Raw genomic sequence first — 16,417 nt, forward strand, 5'->3', positions numbered from 1 at the left:
TATTTTTGCATTTTCATCAGCACTGCCTATAATGCAGAAATTTGAATTAGCACGGATACAACAATTCGCCTTTGAAATTTTACCGCTATTGCCTGCAACGCAAAAGCTAAAATTTATTTGCAGTGCGTAAACGACCTCAGGGGATTCATTACGCTTTAATGAATATGTGCCGTAGCGAGCATAGGGCCCCGAGCTGTAGTAGTGCTGTTTCATCTTTAGTTTTCTGCACTGCTGCCTTTTCTTCTACTATCCTTTATATCTATCAAAACTGCTCTTTAACTATTGCTCTACCTAAAATTAAGAAAAATGACTAAAGAAAATCCGGATATGACAAATATTTTACCGAATGTGACAATTTTCATTAGGCACTCCAGAACCAGCGTAATTTTAATAACGGATAAAATCGTAATCATCAGTATGTGTAAAATTATCAGCAATAGAAACCATATTTTTGTAACAATAGATGTTTTTCACCACAACAGCATGAAAGTCAGCCGCTTAGCATACGTAACCAACAATGCAGTCTACATGGTCAACCAAACTTTAATGTTTCGTCGCGTGCACGTATAGTCCCAGCTCCAACAAATAGTAACGCATGGCAGCAAAGAAATAACTACGTACAGATAACACACTATTTCAACTCGTATCGCAATGCGCCGTATAGAAATTACTATCATGACAGACGTAAAAAAATGACGAGCACAATTTTCAGCGTACATTTAATAACAGTCGATCTTATGAGCAGCAACAACATCAGCAACAACATATTATGATGAATGAAACAGACAATAGGTGTCATCTATAGCGTAACACGTCAGCAAGAAATAGCAGAACAGTTCATATAGTGGATATGCCACAGCATCCTCCCGTAAAATAAATAACGGAACGTACGATAGATTTTAACCAGATACAGCACAGATTGCATATTACAGTAACGCAAACATTACTTTTGACACGCAGAATTTTGCTCACGGGAATGTTATTTGAAACATGCTCTGTTGAATGCACCACTTTTATCGCACCCAGATCTTACTAGAAATTTTTCCGTTGCCACCGACAGTTCCAACACCGCTTTAGGCGTACACATTTTCCAGGAAATTGAAGAAGATGGTTCTACAGTAGTTAAAAACATCGCATTTGCAAGCCGCATTCTGTCACCTGCTGAGCGAAATTACTCCGTTACAGAATTGGAAACATTATGTGTTATATGGGCTTTTACGAGATTTAGGCACTTTCTTTATGGCAGACATACCACAGTTTACACAGACCACAGAGCTACACAATTTTTGCTTTCAGCTAAATTTACTCACGACAGGTTAAGTAGATGGAAACTTTATTTACAAGAATTTAATTTTACAATAGTTCACATTCCCGGCACGCAAAATGTTATAGCAGACGCACTATCGCGTTCTCTCGGCAACAATCAGCAAGACGTAGCAACCAACTTCTGCAAAACAAATTTCAGTGTCATATACATTCAGCAAGTTGCATTTGAAAACTTTATTTCATCGTCATTACAGGACATAGCAAAGGAGCAAAATAAAGACAATGTGTGGAAAGAAATTAAACACCTTTGGCAAGATAAGAATAATGTTACGATTAGGAACCACTACACTGTACGCAATGACATTCTGTTTCGCCGCTCTCATCCTGACAGCAACAATTGGTTATTATGCATTCCTGACGAACTGGTTAACAAATTAATTTGGTACACTCATTTAAGTTACGCACATTACGGAGCACGAAAATGTTTTCTTATACTGAGACAAAACTGTTATTTTACTAACATGGAGAAACGTATACGACGAGTTTTAGCGTCTTGTAAAATTTGCCAGAAAGCTAAATCAGACACCACTTCACATATTCCTCCTTTATATCCCATTATACCTGTTAAATTAAGACACATGGCCGCTGTAGATATTTTTGGTCCGATTCCGAGAACTAACAGAGGTTTTTGCTACATCTTTGTCGCTGTTGAGCTCACTTCAAAATTTGTTACTATCACTCCGTTACGCAAAGCTACTGCTAAAACTGTTTCGAAAGCATTTGTAAAACATTTTCTATTTCATGTAGGGCATGTGATGAAAGTAATTTCTGACAATGGATCACAATTTCGTAGTAGCGTATGGACACGCATGTTACGAGCCAGAAACATTTCTCCGATCTATATATATCCAAGTACCACGCTTCTTCGAACCCCTGTGAAAGATTAATGAAAGAAATTGGTAAGCGGTGCCGAATATACTGCCACAAAAGACATATTGATTGGGATACACACATACTCTCATTCCAAGATGTAATTAATTCCATACCAAATGAATCCACTATGCTATCTCCGTCTGTTATACTGAAAAACGTTGAACCACCAAACAAAATTAAAGAATTAGTAAAATTTCCCAAAAGTCGTCGCCTACGACACCACGAAATAATTGAGATTGCGCTGAACAACATCAAACGTGCCGCAGAGCGCCGGAGAAGACAGCAAAAACAGGTTTGTACACGCCGCGACTTTCACGTTGGACAGAAGATACTAATACGTACACACTATTTATCCAGCAAATTAAAAGGTAAGTGCAGTAAATTTGAACTTCTATACGCAGGTCCATATCGGATTCGCAGCATCCCTCACCCCAATGTTGTACACGTCGAAACTTTGAGAACTAGAAAATCGAAAGGCAATCACCACATCTCAAATATTAAACCGTTTATTGAATGAAGACACTTTATGATTCAACACACTATGATGCCATTTACTAATGCAATTACTTCACCTGACTAATTACTGATGATTATCGTATTTTTTCTTGGCAAGTGCCCGGCAAGGTAAGGTTAGCAGGTCGCTTTTCTTGTCGTTACACATCAGACCGTGCATATTTTTCCAGACGAACTTACGTATTTTATGACTAATTATGCAATGTTAGCTAATGACATGTTAATTTCATTACATTTTTTTCATTAAAGGCTTTAATTCTCGCCTCGATTAACTACACTACATACAAGCTGAACACAACGAACGTCACATTTGTCTTTTTATGTACGATTGTATTCCAGTTTTGTTTATATGCACTGTGAAATAGTTAAGATATAACACACCAGTTGACTTTGACATTTTTTTTTGCCTTATGACATCTCAACATCGTGACTGTTTTACATTTTTGCTGCTGCATCGTATTATTCTGTGTACATTTTTGCATCTGAACACTGTCAATGTCTTTGACATATTACGTTTTCTGTCATGTTATGCTGTATGCTTAATTATGTCACCATAAACCAGTCATTATTTAGTGGGTATATGATTTAAATGCAAGACGTTAATCTCTGTTCATCAATTTCAGAAAGAAATGATGAGTGTAAGAAATAAATTTAATATAAATGGGAATTTCACCTACGGAATAAACGATAGAAGATGCAATAACTTTATGAGGAAGAGTAAATGGATCAGGATTAACAAGCATTAACAAGAATATACTATACTCACCGTAGAATAGCAGTCTTAACTAAATTTTTCTTTCAGAATACAAGGTGATTGATGCAGGCTGTCAGACTGAACTACACATCTTAGTTTTAGTGATGAAATATGCTAGAGATAAGGAATAGTTGTATAATGAGTAATGAAGTGATTTTTTGCAGATGATAATGAATACTGATGAATAATGATGAAGGAAATGGTATTATGAATAATGAAGTTTTTCTTTACAGGTGATGATAATAGTGAAGTTATGATGATATGGATAATGAATTTTTCTTTACAGATGAGGATAATGTTGAAGTTATGTATTTATGCTACGTAGTTATTTAAGTATTTGTTGCAGTTTGTTTTGACAGCAGGTGTTACATTGCATAGTAGGATGACAGAAAGTTTTGGAAAGGACAGCTATGGAACACATTTTGTACACATTTCACTACCTGTTAATTCGAAGTTCACTACTTTTCAGCATAGTGTGCGTTTCTTCTTTCAGGTCAATAATCCATTTTGTATTTTTTCCAGGAGAAGTTTTTCATGACACTTACTAAACTTGTTAGTTATTATACCTGTTCTAGTACTTGCATTTTTGTTTTTTACCCATTTGTGTTTATCATTTATAAATGTGGTCACTTATACTGCCTTATTACATAATCTTGCTACAGCTGACTCATGACGAATGACGTTCCATATCCTCATTTGCAGCAATAGGTCAAAAGCAAATAGTGTTATGCCTCAGCAATTAATTATCGATCCTAACGCAATGCATTGCTAACAACCAGTCCCAAATAGTGATACCAGTTTGAGAAAGTTCTGAGTAATGCTGATTAGCTCTGAATAGTATGTCACTTCAGTAATGACTTCTTAATGAGACAAAAAAAAAAAAGAAAAAACATATATATAAAATAATGCTTTGTCACTAGCTAATAACTGCCACTGTTTATTGTAATGAGACTACTTATAATGCGCATGATTATTAATGCTATGACTGTAATTAACTGATTTTTAATAATGACTTCGTAATGATCTGAATAATACTGAATGATGAAATATGTTTTATTCTATTCAATACTTGCTGGCCACTGAGTGCCAATAATTAATGTCACCCGATGAATTGTTATTAATTATGCCATTGATTAGCTCTTGTTTTCAATGTTGATACTTTGTAACCAGAAAAGAATGTGACTGTTTAATAATGCTTTGTAATTAGGAGAAGACTAATGATTCTTACTATTGGAATGACAAATGATTAATTAACGACAAATGATTAATTAACTGTAATTAGAAAAAGGCTAATGATGCTTACTAGATTGGAATGACAAATGATTAATTAACTGTAATTAGAAGAAGGCTAATGATGCTTACTAGATTGGAATGACAAATGATTAATTAACTGTAATTAGGAGAAGGTTAATGATTCTTAATTATACTTTTCAACTGGAAAGGAATGTGACTGTTTCATAATGCTTTGTAATTAGAAGAAGGCTAATGATGCTTGCTAGATTGGAATGACAAATGATTAGTTAACTGTAATTAGGAAAAAGCCAATGATTATTACTATTGAAATGACAAACGATTAATTAACTGACACATAATTAATTAACTATGCTATACTTTGTAACCAGAAAAGAATATGATTCTTACTATATTGAAATGACAAATGATGCTATGCTCTGTAATTAGAAGGCTAATGAATCTTAATGACTGTTTAATAATGCTTTATAATTAGGAAAAGGCTAATGATTAATACTATTGGAATGATAAATGATTAATTAACCATGCTATACTTTGTAACTAGGAAAAGAAGGCTACTGATTCCATGTAAAACAATTAATGAACATTTTTCTGTAATACTACATACTTGGTACAGAAATGTTCGATAACTGGGCTATGAATGCCACAAACTGCTAATTAAGTCTGTAATTGTCAATATTATGTGACTTGATGTCCTTCACCTCATAAGCTGACTACCCTGAATTATTGCAATGTCCATTTGTCCTGTTTATCCTAGTGATCATGGAGCACTATCTTTGGTTTTGCACTAATTCTACGTTGGTGTGCCTTGTAAGAGCGTGGTGTTGACACGTCATGCTGTCCACCACCGTGAGCAATGAAGACGTTATTGTGGTCCCACTGTTTGGTGTACCTAATGTACTGCCAAAATGAAAACATGGAACATTACTACGACAGTTCAGTGTTTTGGCTACACTGATAAATTCTGATGGGAAAAGAACTTCAAGTTGTGTCACTTGGTGTTGTACTTCTGTGGAAAGATATGGACTTTCAGAACAGCTGTGTGCAATCTAAAGTGCTACAACCATGATGCAATCCTTCCCTTTCCTATCCTAATTCTTGTCACATAGTGAAAATCATTTTTTGCTAACATTATTTATGTTCATGGCTATACATTCTTTTTCGATTTGCTGAACTCCAGTGCGAGTACACTTATGGCACTGGTCGACATGATGTTTTGCCATTATGTTTATTTGTTGTGAAAATGCTAAAGACATTTTTTCAGTGCGTGTGCACTTTGGACATGATTTTTTTTGCCATTATGTTTATTTATTGCGAAAATACTAAAGACATTTTTTCTTCGATTTGTTCTCAAGTACAATATGTGCACTCTTGTCTTTTATATTGTATATACATTTTTTATTTTAATGATATGTTCTGAACTACAGTGCATGTGCACTTATGTTAGGTGTTAATATGTTTTCTATTGAACTTCAGTGCCTGTGCAATTTTCTCATTTTTCAATATGATTTGTACTATTCTGTATATTCAATACTTCAATGCGTATGCACTTATGTCATTTGTTACTAATTGTATATACATTTCATCATTTACTGATATGTTCTCAACTGCAGTGCATGTGCACTCATGTCACTTGTCAACATAATATTTTTTGCCAGTCTGTTCATTTGTTCTGAATATGCCAATGAATTTTTTCAGTGCCTCTGCACTTTGTTTTCTGTCAAATAATTTGTATATACATTTTTCTGATTTGTTACTATGTTTTGTACTCACATCTTGTCTTTGTTTTATATATTTTGTACTTAGTGCGTGTGCACAACATTTAATTCATGTACTACATCTAAATATTCTGTAAATTGTAGAAGTTTATTAATTAATTAAAAATTTTGCCGCGATTGGCAAGTCTCAATGACTCACCATCGCTGCCAAATTTTTGCCCCCCCAGTGGAGGGTTATGAAACACGTATGTAACGCAGCAGCGATGGCGAGGCATTGCAGCGTCTCTGACCAGAGAGTATGCGCTTGACCGCGCGAGTGTTGCGAGCAGTTCGTTAGTTGTCGCTATGCAGAGCAGTACTCTGTCTGTAGTCGTGGCAGTCGGTAGCTCGATTTAGTTGCGAGCAGTTGGCTAGTAGTAGTCGTGCAGTGCAGTACGCTAATAGTCGTCATGCAGAGCGGTCGGTCAGTAGTAGCAGTCCAGTGCGGTTGTGTGATGTAGGCGGTCGGCAACACTGGTCAAGATGCTGAATGAGGTATACTGTTAATTAATATAATCATTAGATAATGTAAAGTTTATTAATTGTAATTAATTTCCAACAAATGCCCCAATAATAATTTTTATTTCAAAAGCATTTTTTCAAAAATTTTATTTTTTATTGAACTAAAGATTTCGTTGCACTTCCCATTTCACTCCACTTTTTTTAAAGAAAAATTTCAGTAAAATCACCAAAAAAAGGAATATTATTATTTGCAATGCAGTTCCTCCAAGCCGTGCGCACAAAAAAGAGCAGAAATTTGACATCCAGTTATTCTGAGGTAAGACTTTAATTCTGATTGTTTTACACAGGGCCAAAGACCGATATTTCGGTTTAATTGAATTTTCTTATCACTGAATAGACTTTAATTTTTTGTGAAGAATTTATATTTGAGTCAGTTTGCTAATCTTTGTTTAATTGTCATTGTCAGTAGATTTCATTGTGGGGAGGTTACACTCGGCTCCCATTTCTATTAAGTATTGTCTTTTTTTTCTTTTAAATTACGGTGGGGAGGTTACAAGCTGCTGCCAAACCTGTTTACTTTTACATTCCGCTTAGTTGTCGTGGTTGAATACACGTTTCCTTAAGGCTACATCTAATGCAGAGCGCTTACAAGAAAGAATAGTTTCCTGCATCATGCTATTGCTAGCTAGGTGAAATATTTTGTGGTAGCTATGTTTAAAATAAATGTATTTTTGAACGTATCGTTCGTCAAATATTTGAATGAATCGTCAACTGTAGGTGTGCCTGCACATGTTAAGCATAATAGCTGTAGCTGCGTTAGTTTATACTACAGACTTGGGTAGATTAGGTGTAACTTTTGATCCTTCAAGAGTTGATCGTGGCCTTGCGGCCCGGGTCTGTACTAGTCGCGGCTCGCGAGCTACGGACTAGCCAGGCTGGCCGAGGCGAGACAGAAGTGAGCGAGCTGGCGGTGGCGTTGGTGGGCCAACAGCCCGGGACGAGCCAGCATGGCTGCCCCGCATGCCTCTGCCTCTGCCGCTCCGTTTGACGTAAATATGATTACCTCCTCCTGGCATCAGTATAAGAGTGGCAAACGGAAATACACATCAGGCTGTCTGCCGTAGTGGCTCACTGGGAGAGGTCTTCGCTCTCATTGAAGAAAGAGGATGTTCCATCAGAGAAGCTGGCAGACAGTATGGCGTACCACATACCACTGCAACGAGATGGTGGAGGATCTGCCTTTAAAGAGGCACCACAAATACGGCTCCTGGCTCAGTCAGGAAGAGAGTGAGCTCACAGCAGGAAGATAGGGACCTAGTGTCTAGGAGCAGAGAAAATCCCTTTCTGAATGCGGAGCAGTTGCAGCGGGAGACCAACTTTCCGGGCTCCAGTGACACAATTCGCCCAAGGCTGAGGGACGCTGGACTGCATGCACGACGATTTGCCGTGAAACAAGAGCTCAGCGAAGACAACGTTTTATATAGGCTAGCATTTGCGGAGCTCCATCTGTGAGCTTCGTGGGACAACGTCATTTTCACTGATGAGAAGGTGTTTTCCACTGGTAACGATGGTCCACGAATCGTTTACAGGCCGCAAGGGACTCGCCATCGACGCGAATATGTAACTACGACAAGATGAAGTGGCCGGCTATCTGTTACCTGCTGTGGTTGGATTTCTGCAAGAGGGCCAGAAATTCTTCACAGGATAGAAGGAACTCTGCACAGCATGCAGTATGCCCACATATTGGAAAATGTGATGCTTCCGTCAGTGCGAATTCTATACGCAGAAGGGGATGTCACATTGCAAGAGGACCATTCCCCCATTCACAAGTCTGCATTTGTTCAGCAGCGGCTCTCCACGATTGGCGTCAACGTCATGGACTGGCCGCCACGGGCGGCTGATATGAACCCCATGGAAAACATGTGAGCTGAGGTCGCCAGAACATTAACAGAGAACTGGCCACGAAACAAACCGACTACTGCGGACGCTCTTTGGGACTGTGTCCTGGAATCCTGAGAGGAAGCTGCTTCTTCAGCTTTTTACGTCCGGCGGCTTATACGTTCTATGCGAAGACGCGCGATAGAAGTACAAAATAATGAAGGATTCTGGATAAAATATTAGAGTCCCTAAAATGTTTTGTTATGTCTTCTTTTTCGTCATTTTTCCTCATTGGGAGCTAGTGGAAGATCGCGTGGCAACAGAAAAGATACAATATGGGTTAGTTTTCCTTTGAGTTGCCTTTTTAATTCAAGTGGGTTTCTTTTGAATATGCAGTTTGTTAAATATTCTATTTTGACTTCATTTATACCCTGTCTAGATACTTGCAAACTAATCAGCATAGATGGACTCTGTCACAGTAGTTTTTGTTATTTCAAATACATCTCTCTCTTCCCCTCCATCCATGAATACACCCTCCGTCCTCCACACAATACGCAAACGATTTCACGTTATGTTTACTCGTTATTAATATCTCCTCTGTTCTCTCTCACACTCTCTCTCTCTGACACTATCGCCGCAAGTGCCCTTCTATTCCATTCACCCAAAACGTTATAAACAAATCTATCGGTTTCCATTGACGCTACATTTTCTCTTTTAATTGTTGCTGTCTTTACTCTTTGTCATCCCTCTCAACACCTATGAAACCGTATTCTTTGATCTCCCCTTCCCTATAACCCATTCTTCGTTCTGAAAACAGTCCTTCCTTATCTCTCGGTCCTAAGATAAAACTAACTGTGGCACACACCTAAGTAAGCAATACTTTGCAAGCATTTCACGCTTATGTTTTGCACTTCTGATCTTCTATCCATTCTCAGATCCCGCCCTCCTTCCTGTTCCCGTCCCTTGACATCTGCATCTAAATCTAAATGAATACTCTGCAATTCATAATTATGTGCTTGGGAGGGGGTTCTGTGGTCTGGTGGATTAATCTTGTATTGATGTGTAAAACGTGTAGGTTCATGTCAGGCGTAGATTTTTAACACACACAAGTAACTCTCCTTCACCCCTAGTAACGCCAAGTGCAGAACGTTAGTAAGCTCCGTAGTTCAATATCCGCAGTAAAGATAACATTCCTTCGCTGCCGACTAGGGCAGAGCGGCATTCATTTGAGCTGTGACAGATGAAGAAACCCCGGAAGGCAGAGACTCTGTCACTAGCAAGCCGTCGTAACTAGAAGACGTATTTCATTTAATGACCCAATGGCCATGTAAGTTCACAAGGCAAACTCTTCTAGGCCCCCTCGAAAGGCACCTATCTGGTTTCGAATCCTGATCAGCACAAAATATTTCAAGCCCTAGCATGCGCACTCCGAACTACTAATGAAAAATAGTTGCATTTTCAACGTCTCTTCGTGCGTTGTCAGCTGTAACATGTTCGTTTCAACTCACAGCCACATGATGAGCTTTTTATCACAACATTACAAGATCAAACGTTTCCTTACATCTTTTCAAGTTCAAACATTCCTCTCCATCCTACTGGCGAAAACGGATTTGGGTTTGGCGTTGTGTTCACCAACGACGATATAATGTGGATTCAACTTCTAGCCAACAGAGTATTTTCCATCACATCATTGAAAGTACAAACATGCCACTCCTAGCTATTATTGGAAAAGAATTTGATAGTCAAAGTGTCTTCATGACCACGTGTGCATGGGTTTGAATTCCATTCAGCACAGAACTTTTCGTCGCCTGATGTCTAGCTAAACATGCGCACATCTCACTACTGGTGAACCAACAATAGCTATTTATCGTCTGTTCCTGGTTAGAAAACGACGGCCTTAGATGCTGTGTTCGAATCCCAGTCAGGCAAAAACAATTCTATCGTCTTTTAAGGTTCCAACATCTCGCTATTGGTGAAAACATTTGATATTTAACTTCTGATTTTACACACTTCATTAACAATCCGATTAGGTGCTGGGTTTGCATCCCTGTCACAAGCTTTACATGGTGGCATTTCAATTTTAAACATGAGCATACCCTGTTCCTTGTGAATGACACCATATTAAACGTCGCTGGGGTAGTTCCCAGGAAGGTAACTGTTATGACAGGATTCCCAGTCCAGTACAAACATTTTCGTCATTTATTTTCAGGATCTGAATTGATAACTGATACTGGTGCAAACGTCTATACTTCACGTCTCTTTATGCCTAATTATTGGGTCTCACTAAGGCACAAACAAAGCTTACTTAGTTAGCAATGACTATAGGTGCTGGGTTTGAATCCAGGTCCAGACCGACGACGTCGGCCATGTCATTTAAAGTTCAAATTTGTGTACACGTAGCTGTTGATGTGTTATGAGAACAATGATGTTACTGGTGATTCGCTGGTAATGTTGAGATTTCCGTAGAGTGCTTGTTGCCGTTAATCGCGTTTTTTTACCGGTTCGTCCAATATCCAGTTTCCAGAGCCACTCGCCGTTGAGCGACGTTCAGCATGTGGATGGAAAACCTTTTCGAGGGCGAAAAACTTTTTTCCAATTGCCGTACAGTTTTGGAGCTTTGTAACTCCATATATTGTCTCAAGTACTTAGTTTTGACTAAGGATTACTATACGATATATGTAAAATAATCCGTTTTCTCAGAACTTTTAGAATGTCACTTGTTGTAATTAAGGTTAGTTTATGAGTGTTATGGGGTGTCTCATCATTAAGAACGTGTTTTCTAATATATTTTGTATGATGATATTAGTTGACGCTTAGACTGACTGCCATAAAGACCTTTGGTCTCTAGTAGTGTCTCTTGCGGTACCCATTGTGTGTAATCAAACGACTGTACCCCATGGGGTTTTGGTGTTTAGAGGACCTGCAACACAGCTACGTTATGTTGGTTGTATTCAGAAGTGACCCACTTTTTTTGTTGTCAAGTGTACATCCTCAAAAAGATAAGGTCCATTTGTTGCCAATAAGTCCAATATATTTCTATCATGAGTGGGGTTCGTAGTTTTCAGAGAAGGCATTTAGTAAAGTTTCACAGGATGTCTTATAATGCCCACCACTAACAAAACTGTAATTTTTCCAATTAATTGTTGGATGAATAAAGTCTCCACCAACGATTACAATATGACTAGGAAGTTACGTACAAGTGATCTGCTGTGAGGTTTTTGGTTACAACAGGAGATGAGTCTGGTGGGCGATAGAAAGATCCAATTATCATTTTATGCCCACCCCTAATACTGAATCTTGCCCAAACAGTTTCACATGCAGCTTCAAATCTATCTCGGTGGATTTGAGTTTCTTGTGTACTGTGACAAGAACACCACCTCCATTTCCCATTAGCAAATCCTTTCGACATATACTTAAATTTTCTCCAAAAGTCTCACTGCTGTCAATTTCAGGTTTTAATCAGCTTTCTGTGTCTAGTATTATGTGAGCTTCACTGCTTTTCATGAGTGCTTCAAACACCGGCACTTTGTTGTGAATGCTTCAGCAATTTACGATTGGGATTTTAATACTCTCACCTGTGGAAGTCATTTCTTTCGATCTTACATGGTACTTCTGAGTTTCCTATAGCTCCCATTACTTGGATTTGATGGAGAGTCGACTAATCTAAAGAAACCCTTGTGTGCACCCTATGCACAGTGAGCTATCTGAGTATCAGTCTCCGATGTGTAGTGCACACCTGACCTATTTAGGGGGACCCTACAGTTCTCAACCATATGGTGCAAGCCCAAAAGGTCGCATCCTAGCTAGTCATAGAAATTTCGAAGTCTCTGGTTCAGTCCTTCCACTCGACTCAGAGCCAAAGGTTCACGAACAGTTCTGGGGACAGTGCTGCAAATTGTGAACTTCATTGAAACTCCATGTGCAAGGGTGGTCTTCTCAGCCTTCTCTGCCAATCGCTGGATTGCCCAAGAATGACCTGGAAGCTCAAATGACAGGCATCATTTGTTCCAACGTGTGCCACAGTCTGTAGGTGGTTGCCCCTGTTCCCTCAGTGGCTGCTGGAATAGCCTCTTCAACATGCTGAATGAAACTCCCAGGCATACACACCGAGTGCACCTGGTGTCCTTTCCTATCCCTTACTGCCATTTGTCTATGGAGTACCATCATTTACCGTATGTTTAAAACGCCAACGGTTAATAGATGCCTACCCTTTTGTGTTTGCCTCCTCTTGACACTAGACGAAACAGGTGTCCATAAAACAGGTGAAGTAAGTCCCACTGCCTCAGTTTCAGTTTCAGTGAAAGACAGCACTTCAAACACAGCAAATCCTGAGTCCTCCCTGGTCTCCATCCACCATGTAGCTAAAACGTCAAGTCATAGGGAAATTTTAATACGACTGTACTATTAAGTGGCTAAAGGTATGATCGACGATTCATGTTTGGTGCAAAGTTCAAATTTGCATTAGTTTTTTTTTATTTAAACTACGAGAAATTTTCTGTGATTCTGAACAATATTCTGAATTTAATAATAATGATAGCGTTAAGCGAGCAATTCTTGGTCACTGGTGCTCCAGTAAAAGCTTCTTCAATTTACGTGAAACTTTGTACTTAGCTATTGTCTCACATTCCAGATTTATCTCGATAGGTGTCATCCTGAAGGGAAAAAAGACGCTAGGTGGAGCACTCTTTAATTAAATATTCTGATATACTGGATTGCGTTTATTTCTACAAATATCTTCAAACCTAATGTGATTGATGCATGTACACGGACTTTAAATGTGGTTGCCTTGACATTAAAGAGTGTTAAAGAATATTGCAAAGTATGAAGTTTGACATAACCAGTAAATTAGTTTGCTACAAACATAAAAAGCTGAAAATTTGAATTGGCCTCCAATTTTGTTGATATGTACTTAAATCATTTTTCTTTTAATTAAGCTTTGGTTAATTCATGAGACACAGCAGCTGAGAGAAAAAAATTACCCAGAACACGATTTCGTAAAAGGCAGTTGGATAAAGAATTGTCATTACCAAAGCAAGCAGGCTCATTCTAGATTTATCTTCGTCCAAATCGTCAACAACCGAAATCAGGAAAATCATGTGACAGAAGAAGCAAACAATTCTCACATAGAAACCTGTAATATACAGAGTCCGCCTTTGATTTCCGAAACAGAAAGCATCCCCCAAAATTGGGAAAGGAGAACGAGTAAGAATAAAAAATTCCTGGCCGTATTAAATTTCAGCGACCCTGCTACCTGGGATACTTCTAAGGATCATGTGCGGTTACTTCTTGAAGAACATGGCTCAGACCAAGTGAAAAATGTCAACTTCCTATTTGACAACAACAGAAGAAAGTATTCTACAGTACACTACAAAAGGAATCTAGTTAACAGTGGAAGTGTATCTCCTCTGTGAACACAATATTCAATTTCAAGAGATGCAGCATGCTACTTTTGTTGTAAGCTTTCTTGAGATGGTAAGTACCTTTATGTACCGTAACAAAAGGGTGAACGACTGGAGAAATATATCTATAATACTATCAACTCATGAGAAAAACAGTAGTCACTTGTGAGTTTACCATGAATGGAAAGAGCTACATCTTAGATTGAAGGTAAATAAAACCACCGATGAGGAAAATGTGCCTTTAATAAGGGAAGAGGAAAAATACTGGCAAACGATTCTGGAGAGGTTAATCGCGCTGGTGAGAGTTCTAGGAAGTCAAAACTTACCTTCTCGTGGAACGCATGACAGTGGAAACTCTTTAAAAATAGTTGAATAGGGGAGAGTGGGGGAAATACACGCACCTAAGAAAAAATCGATGTGAACCATTCATTACGTCATTAAAACCTACGAAAATAAGTACATACCATACAATGGACATTTCTCCACATATTCCAATCGTCTATAAATATTTATAAACAGTACCTTAATTTTGAACATTAAAATAAAAAAAGTGCAAATGCGTGGTATTGTCCACCCCTGAGGGTAATGACACGCAAAGTACTGGGTACTAACATGTAAAACAAACAAACCATAAAAATGTACAATACTTGCTATTTTTATTTGTTTATTAGTTACTACAAATAGTAAACAGTATATTTAAGAACGAAATAATGTAATTCTCCAAACATCTCTTGTAATTTTCGTTTTTTACATTTTTTTATGTGAAAAGAGTTCATTTTCTCATACCATACAGCAAAGATCGCACTTGTAACCTTTTGGAGTGTTCCAGCCACTACATTCTTCATGACTCCATCTGCTACAAGAAATACATCGGTACCATAGTTCTCCATCCTTCCCAAACTCTCTACAAACTAAACAGACATCTTCTGAAATCGCCACGTTTTTATCCCTTGCCCAAGACGTGGCCCCACCTATTTGTTTAACACCTTTAGGAGCCAAAATTCTCTCGGGCTTTTGTACAGTATTTATGCCCGTTTCATCGACGTTGAACACTCGCCCCCCTTTAAATGAATATTTATCAAAGACATGTTCTAAGTTTTTAAAATATGCATTACCCTCTTCTTCATTAAATGCCTGTATTCTGTTAATGCTAGTTACTTCAGGTTTTCTCATACTAATACTTGGGTTTCTTTTTAAAAACAGAGCTAGCCAATCTTTTCCAGCTAACCTAGATGACTTATCAAAATTGTTTGCAATATTGTTAGCCTCTGCACACTAAAATGCAATCTTTCGCAGCTGGATGCATGTAATACCATTGTAATAACATGATCCCTAATCTCATTTTCCTGTTCTGTCGAAAATGTTGGGTTTCTTCCAAGTTTTGGACCCTCTGTATTTTTAAAGTTCATTCTCGTTCGCAGAGTAGCTTCATCAATCCCGAAAGCTCTTGATACTTCTCTTATTTTTCTTCCAGATTTGATGGCATCAAGAGCCTTACAAAGTTGCTCTTGCGTCCATTTTGCTTTCTGGGTTTTTCTTTTATAATATCTACCCATCTGAGATTAAAAAAACTCGTTAGTATTGAAAATATAACCTGCAAGGGGGAATACCATGCACTTCAACAGCTGCGTGGCATTACCCCACTGTAAGTTCGATGACTAACCTAAGCATTACTCGGCACCTAATTCAAATAGCGGGACAAATCTACAATTAAATTAAAGGTTTCATCTAGGGCTAGTTGATAAGCAAGAATTACATTAAAGCAACTGATAGTAGAATTTACCTTGCAAAATACAGCTGACCAATATTACATGAGACACGCCGAAAATAAACAATACTTCACTGCTCCAACAATGCCACTGGAAAATTGCTGGCATAAGCCGCATCGTAGTTGTTACTCCTGCGGGAAGGGTGTAGCACCAACTGGGAACAGCTTGCGACATTCATACTGTGTAAATCAGCCTGTGTGGGATTACCCACATGCGTGTAATTCCCCCACCAAGCTTTATTTGATCCTGTTATGTAACATCACCCGAGAAAACTCGCTGGCACGTCCTTCTTCAACTTGATCCGAACGATTTAGGTGTGTTTTTCTGCTTCAACTTATCGTTGGGATGTCCTTTTGTGCCACATGTCTGTTCTGACACTAAAACCACTGAGTGATACTGCATGGGAAAGTAGACTGATGCATTGCGTCCTTTACG

The sequence above is a fragment of the Schistocerca piceifrons genome, chromosome 1 (genome assembly GCF_021461385.2).
Source record: "Schistocerca piceifrons isolate TAMUIC-IGC-003096 chromosome 1, iqSchPice1.1, whole genome shotgun sequence".
NCBI classification, from domain to species: domain Eukaryota; kingdom Metazoa; phylum Arthropoda; class Insecta; order Orthoptera; family Acrididae; genus Schistocerca; species Schistocerca piceifrons.